Below are 8,643 nucleotides of genomic sequence, written 5' to 3' on the forward strand. Positions count from 1 at the left end.
TGCTAAATTAGGGACGGCTAGCGCAAATAGCCCTCGTGTAGCTTTGCGCGAAATTCAAAAACAAACAAACAAACTTACCAGTCTACAAAAAAAACGGCTTGGGGCTTGGTATATTGCACCCAAACCTCTTGTAGAAAACTAAATAAGGTAGGGTATTGAAAAGTAGATTTATTTTTTGTATATTTTACATAAGCTAAAAGACATAATTATTCTAACGTAAACGATGTTATCATTATACCTTGATTGTTTATTTGTTTTTTTATTTGTTGTTTATATCACCACGTCTGGTCATGCTCTCTCTGACGACCATGCTTTTTGACAATAGTTCCCCAGCATAGTTTCATTGCGAAAGGTTCTGTCGTAAGGCTGTCATAGCCAAAGCACATAACTCTTTACTGATGCTTTCCATAATCAATCTAGTGTACGAGGACGACGGTTGCCCATTTCAGCAGTTCGATAGCACAGAAATCATTAGGTGTCTTGACCTGTATGTATTCGAGGGGAATAACATGAATACCCGTTTCATTCTCAAATTGCTTGAAGTATTCAACAGTTGAACGGATGTGTCTTGGAAGCGGCTAAGGTACACGTGATTTTGTCGTATTCCCAGAAGGAGGTCCTTCAAGATTATGTTTCTTATTGTTGCCTAAAGCACGTGGACGACTTTTGACAGTGACCTTTATGTTAATAGATTCTAATGTGTTACAAGACACTAAACTTTGCTAACCATGGCTTGGATATGACTTGTTACAGGTCTCTTTCTGAACGGTCTTCGTACCCCAAGTTGATCCATATTACACTGTTTCCTGTTTTATATCCTCGATCTGAACTTTATGGTGTGAGTGCATGAATATTTTACATCAGAAAAGGAAGTTATATATCCTTCCTCAAAACGATCAACTTTCGGAGTTATCACTCCACCTATGAAAAGTCAAATAATGTCAAAGTTTAGTTCTAATATATATGCAGTTCCACCACGACTTCATATCGGCTGTGGTTCTCGCATTACTTATTAATTTGCATATTGAAAATCACTTTAACATAACATAATCAATCCTCTGTATAAGATGAATGTTTTCGTTGGGAGTGGCATTTAACCAGTACACTAATTATATGCTCGTTACTTGTCAGATCTAATTAGCACAGAGAATACGTGGGCGTAGATAGGTATGGAGCTGTGAATCCCTTCTCCCAGCTTTTAAACTGATTTTTAGCTAAACATTAATACCTGTTACAAATTTTGAATTCAAGTAACCCATACACGTAACTTCCAAGAATTAGAAAAATCTCCGAGTTTGTAATTATATGAAGCATACATAATTTTAAATAGACGTGTATTTCAAGTATTTAGAGATACCCCCACACCCACCCTATTATATTTTCATAGCTACGCCCTTAGTCTATGAAACAGTTTACTCGATAAACTTGAAAATGTTTAATTTTTTATGGAATTTTATTCCTTCAATACTTTTCATATATAATAATGTCTAGGTTTTTTCGCGAGGTTGATCATTAAACATTTACATAAACAATATATAACAATACACATTCCGTGAATATCGTTCTTCTCCAAAATCAAAGATGGCTTTCGTTTGATTCTTGGTTTTAGTGCAAAGACACAATGGTCTGTCTACTGTGTCCACTGCGGGGAATCAAACATTAGATGTTAGCGTTGTAAGCCCATAAATTTACCGCTGACCCACCGGGGGAGGGGGGGGAACAAGTATCATTCATAAAAATTATATAATTTCATTTCAGTTAACGAGTGTTAATATCCTAAACAACAAAACGCTTACGGGAGCTCGCTAAAATGACGAATGAAAAACAAATAATATTCCGATTCCGTTTAAATACAAGACAAACAAAGCGTTAATCTGATCCTTTAACGGGTGCCCTCTCTAACCGATCCTTAAATGGATGCCCTCTCTAAATGATCCTTTAACGGATGCCCTCTCTAAATGATCCTTTAACAGATGCCCTCTCTAACTGATCCTTTAACAGGTGTCCTCTCTAAATGATCCTTTAACGGATGCCCTCTCTAACTGATCCTTAAACGGGTGTCCTCTCTAACTGATCCTTTAACGGGTGTCCTCTCTAACTGATCTTCGTTAGCTATGAAGTGTATTCAGCCATTGTTAAATAAGAACGTCATAAGGTTAAATATTTGACATAAATAGAAAATGTAAAGACTTCCATTGAAACTTTGAGCGTATTTGTACAGTGTTTTGTGGAAAAATGCATTTATAGCTTTAGTAGAGACATTCGCTTAAATCCAGATGTAAAAAGAGTTTTACCTGATATAATAGTTTCTTTTATAATTTTTACAACGACTTTTCTTTATTATAACTTTATATATTACTTCAATAAAAAGAGAAAATAGGATTTATAAAATTTGGAAAAACTTGAAATTTAATTAAGGTAACATAACGAAGGTTTCTTGTCGAAACTGACGTCATCAAACTTTCGTTTCTGGAACTGAAGTACATAGCATATCCGTTGAAGAAGCGGACTCTAACAGGCCATTCATTAGTCACAAACCTACTAATCAACCGTGTGAGTTATATCAATAATATTAGGTAAACATGAATGATGTATTTAAAATAAATCAGCTATTTATGTTCATCTCTTAAACGTTTCGTTGAATATTCTACGAACACGTGATTGAAAGCAAATAGGAATATATATAATATTATCTAAAAGACAGTTTACACCTGCTATATCTAGTACAGACTAGGCCATTCGCCAGGAGTACGGTTTATCATGTTGAAATTATTGTAAAAACAAAGTCATTAAGAACTTGTATAAATGCACCCTAACACAACGATAACTCAAACCCTTAATTTCCCTAAACTTAATAATTAACTGATGTATTTGAACGGTTGTAATGTTTCAGTACTGTTGGAAAGTAACCATTGTTTAAAAGAGAACCCAACGTCAAACTTTGAACATACTTATTGTCGACAACAGTATTTCCCTAAACTTAATAATTAACTGATGTATTTGAATGGCTGCAGTGTTTCAGTACTGTTGGAAAGTAACCATTGTTTAAAAGAGAACCCAACTTCAAACTTTGAACATACTTATTGTCGACAACAGTATTTCCCTAAACTTAATAATTAACTGATGTATTTGAATGGCTGCAGTGTTTCACACATTTCGGAAATTAACTACAGTTTAAAAGAGAACCCACTTTCAAACTTTGAACATACTTATTGTCGACAACAGTATTTCCCTAAACTTAATAATTAACTGATGTATTTGAATGGCTGCAGTGTTTCACACATTTTGGAAATTAACTATAGTTTAAAAGAGAACCCACTTTCAAACTTTGAACATGAATCAACCTGCAATCATAAATGTATACAACCAATTTCATATTAAAATACTTTACTACGCATTAATAAAGTTTTAACGTTTTTCAACACATTATGATTTTTTTTATCACTTTAATTTTAGACATATAACTGATTTCGTTCCTAATTTATTTCTCAATTTAATTTATTAACTTTGAGAGAAAGCTTGAATTTCTAATTAGCGTTAAATTTATTATAGTATTCACTTGCAATAGTAAATTTACTAATTACGCTCGCGCCAATGACCCAGCGATATGTCTGAGAGCTTATAACGCTAAAAATCGAGTTTCGATACCCGCGGTTAACAAAGCGCAAATAACCTAATGTTTAATTTTATGCTGAACAACAAAACAAATATTTTTTTTTTATTTTACCGGCATTTTCGTCTTATCCTCAAAAATCACTTTGAGAAATGAATTTTTTTTTAATTAATTAATAATAGCATATCAGTTTTCGAAAAGCATCCCCCCCATATAAGCATGTGTTTTAACAAAATCAAATAAGCGAACTCATTAAATACAGAGACTGAGATCGACTTTTAAGTGATGTAACACTTGAAGCTATTTTTCAAAACATTTATGTTGGAAGATTTCCTCGGAACTAAAATGTGCTGAGACAGGGGTTTGAACGATTTATCTTTCGTGTTTCAGCGTCTCCTAGAAATACATGTGTGTGTGTGTCTCTCACAAATTTATTACTTGACAAAGTAATTTATCTGGAGAGGATGACTTCGAAGTTGCTTAAGTTACTAATGCGTATCTGCTTTTATAACTTCATCATAACGTAACATGAAAAAAAAAATGTTAAATCTTTCATCTACTTCCGATCCGAAGATATATAAAAAGCTGAAAGGCAAAATGTGACATCTGCACATTTAAAAAAAATTTGTATTTTTAACTCTGTCAATAAATACGAGGTTATCCTTTTTATTTGTTTATTTGTTATAAACGCATGATTGTGCATGTTTTGTGAGGGGAAAAAGGAAGTTACTTCCCTTTCTCTTCCGGAAATACATTTAACGAAAAACTCTTTTTATTTAAAGCACGAGTATTGCATTATAAATGCAATATATATGGCTTGTGATAGTTATTATAGAAACAACAATAGTACTTTAGATTATTTCTCTCGTATCTCCTCAAATATCAAAATTAAAGCTTTTCCAAATTAACGAAATGATTTTGTTTGATTGATTGTGATTAAGCACAAAGCTACACAATGTGCTATCTGTGCTGTGCCCACCATGAGTATCGAAACCCAATTTCTAGCGTTGTGAGCCCACAAATTTACCGCTGAGTCACGAGAGGTGGGCTATCATTTTGTAAGCGATGCGTTTATGTATTTTGCAACTTGCGCACTCAAAATATGTGATGTTGAATTTGAATTAAATCATGACGTCACATGTACTCATGGCTTCAGTTATCATTATGTAGTCTTATGTAAGAAAATAAAACGTGATCATAACGTTTTCCCATAAGACTAATTCTGTTTCCCTAATACTTGACAGTGAACAGAGACTATGGGGAGATTGAATCATCCCATTTACGGCAGGTGATGAGACTGAACTGAACTAAACGATTTGCGCGCCATCTTTAAAATTTGTTAATAATTAAAGGAATAATAAATAAATGTACAAGCGCAAGGATACACATTTAGCATGGGGAATCGAACCCTGGATCTTAGCACTATAAGTCCATAAGCTATACCAAAGTGTATCTGTATATAGCCGTCCCAAATTTTGCACTGATAGACAAAAGGAAAGAGAAGTAATCAATAGCACCCAAGTCCCTATAATACGGAGCGTTTTCTTGCAGAAACGTGTCTCTAACCAGGAATCTTCAGATTCACAATCATAGGACGCTATCCACTAACAGCCGACTCGATCTGATTAGCAACCATTAATATTTTCTGGTATACAATCCCTACTATTAAGTATAACTTTAACAATGTTATTTACCATATCTTGTTCCCTAGTAGGTCAGTGGTAAGGTTACGTCTTACAATGCTAAACCCCGGTGTTCGATTCTCTACTGTGGAGAGAGCGCAGATAGCTAATTGCATAGCTTATCGCTAAAAGAACATTAACAATATATTTAATTATATAAATACTAGCTAATTATCAATATAATTTCCGATAAAAACATAACTAATTTACTAAATCAGTCCGACTTGGAGCACAACAAAACTTATAATGATTACAATGTGTTGATTTTTGATTCTTTAGTTGAGTTTCCAGATATGCCTCACTTACTACTTAAACCTTCAACAGTATAGAACAATAGCACAGAACAGTTTTACGAAAAAATACAGTGTTTAATCCTCTGGAAAAAACGTCACTGAGGCACTTTTACTAATTTGCGTCTATTTAAAGTATGATAGATTGAATAGAGCTGAGTTCCTTCGCTGCCTTTATAAACAAATAACTTTTTTAGGCAGTTATTACACGTAACTAGAGAACAGATTCGCTTGATGATCGTATCATTTCGTGTCTCAAATCGTTATCGATATAATTTATTTTTCTTTGTTTTTTCATTGTATACTTACTGTGATTTGAATAATACGTAAGTTCAGGAAGTCTATGAGTGTCGAGGGTTAAACTGTGTGAATGGACTCTGTGTGCCAAGCCCACGTGTTTAAAAACTTGCAGTTGACAAAAGAGGATTTATTTGCTGGTTTCATTGTTTCGAGACTTGTCAATTATTCTCTCTTGCGATGCCTTCCAGTGGCACAGCGATATGGGTTTGCGGATTTTCAACGCTAGAAACCAGGTTTCGATACCCGTGATGGGCAGAGTACAGATAGACCATTGAGTAGCTTTGTGCTTAACTACAAACAAACAAATAAACAAACTCTTGCGATGTAAAAATGTCAGTTATTACATTAAGTGTTGAATGAATATTAGGCTAATGTTAATTAGACACTTCTTTTTATAATATGTGTATTCTGAGAAACTTTATCTAAACATCAGGAGCCCAGAAAATGGAAGTGTTATTAGTACATTTATTTAGTGAGTTTATTCACCCTAATTCGTTATGCATTACTGTTTTTTCCTTAGTACACTATCAAGTTTGTTATATTTTTTGTTTCTCTGAATTTATCAATACTTTTTTCGTGGTCTTATTTTTTTGTTAACGTGAAACATCTGTCAGCTTTCAAAGTTAAAGTAATTATAGTAAAGTTTAGTGACTGTTCAGTGTTAGCTAATTTAAAATGTGTCATGTTGAACTCTCTCAAAAATAAATGAGTGAAAAATAAAAGAAAGCTAAAATATTTCTTGGTTAAAGCAACAGATATGAAAACTTGCCATTTACCAAAAATCCCGTTGACAACAATAATATAATTACAATCATGCCATTAAAAGCAAAAATATTAGGCTCAAACATTTGAGTTTTGGTAATTTTTATATCACAATGATTGCATGAAGACCAAATATTGGTCTTTATATAATTTCCTTCTTAAATAGTCATTTGTACAACGTCTTTCAGAAACTTTTTCTTTATAGGAAACAATGCAGTGATACTGCATATAGAATAATGAACAAGTTAAAACTATAAATGGTATATGTGTTTAAAACGAAGATTCTCTAAGACTCGTTACGTCTGTCAATAGATACGTTAGTGGGTGGATTAACAAGTTAAAACTATAAATGGTACATGTGTTTAAAACGAATATTCTCTAAGACTCGTTACGTCTGTCAATAGATACATTAGTGGGTGGATTAACAAGTTAAAACTATAAATGGTACATGTGTTTAAAACGAATATTCTCTAAGACTCGTTACGTCTGTCAATAGATACGTTAGTGGGTGGATTAACAAGTTAAAACTATAAATGGTATATGTGTTTAAAACGAATATTCTCTAAGACTCGTTACATCTATCAATAGATACGTTAGTGGGTGGATCAACAAGTTAAAACTATAAATGGTATATGTGTTTAAAACGAATATTCTCTAAGACTCGTTACATCTATCAATAGATACGTTAGTGGATGGATCAACAAGTTAAAACTATAATAGTATGTGTATATGAATATTCTCTAATACTCGTTACATCTATCAATAGATACGTTAGTGGGTGGATTAACAAGTTAAAACTATAAATGGTATATGTGTTTAAAACGAATATTCTCTAATACTCGTTACGTCTGCCAATAGATACATTAGTGGGTGGATACTTGGTATTTGGTGTTAATGAATTAACACATTGATAACTTACCTCTACAGTAAAAAGAAGTCAAGAATTTTATCAAATAGTTTGCTTATTGTTTGTTGGATTTCGCGCAAAACTACTCGAGGGCTATCTGCGCTAACCGTCTCTAATTTTAATGTGATAACTAGAGAGGATGCAGCTAGTTAACACCATTCATCGCCAACTCTTGGGCTACTCTTTACCAATGAAGAGTAAGATTGATCGTCATATTATAACCCATGTTCGGTGACGGGAATCGAACCCGCATTTGCGAGTTGAGAGCCCTAACAATCAAGTCATAAAAAAATTATAATGGAGGAAAAACAAAATCCGCCTATTCAAAGTTAACATGGCAATAATTTTATTAACAAATAAAATTCAAAATAATCACAATTACTTGGATGACTGCACGTGGCTTGTAATTAGCATATCTGGCTGCGATCCGAAAGGTCCAGAATTCGAGAAGTAATATCAACGAATCTCCTGCGTATTTATAAACGTAACCACATTGTTAAAGCAACACGAATTTCCTTTATTCCGTTCAAGTAACTGGATAAATTCCTTGTGGTGGTGGGTGTTGTTGTCTGACTGCCCTCCCTCTGGTCATTTATTCAAACTTTGGAACAACTGGCTCTACCTGAACCCTAGAGTCCCTGGTGTGGCCGCTTAGCTCATGTTTAATTAAGGCATCTTTCAGGGAAGAAAATTCATATTTTAATCGTGATATTATAACTCGGCTTGAATCAGAGCTAAGTTTACAGGAAATAAATGAAACCGAGTTACTCTGAGCGAAACTTAGGACCGGACTGACTTGTGTAAAAGCTAAGATGAACTAACTTAACTAACTGAAATTTAAACAAAGACTAATACTTAGCTTCACACGAACACACACGAAAAAAAAACACTGAAAAAGTACCCTGCTATTTACGCCAATCGGAAAACAAGTTTGAGGTCAATCAGTACTCTGCATTCCCTTAGAAATGACCGTCCAACCACAGGAGAAGGTCAACTTTTCGGGTCACTAAAACCTAACAAATTTAAAGCTGATGGAAATTATGCAGGTGGAAAATATGTAAAGTTCGAGTAGGAAGGTGTAGCAATTTC

This window comes from Limulus polyphemus, unplaced genomic scaffold (genome assembly GCF_000517525.1).
Source record: "Limulus polyphemus unplaced genomic scaffold, Limulus_polyphemus-2.1.2 Scaffold5027, whole genome shotgun sequence".
Classification (NCBI taxonomy): Eukaryota; Metazoa; Arthropoda; class Merostomata; order Xiphosura; family Limulidae; genus Limulus; species Limulus polyphemus.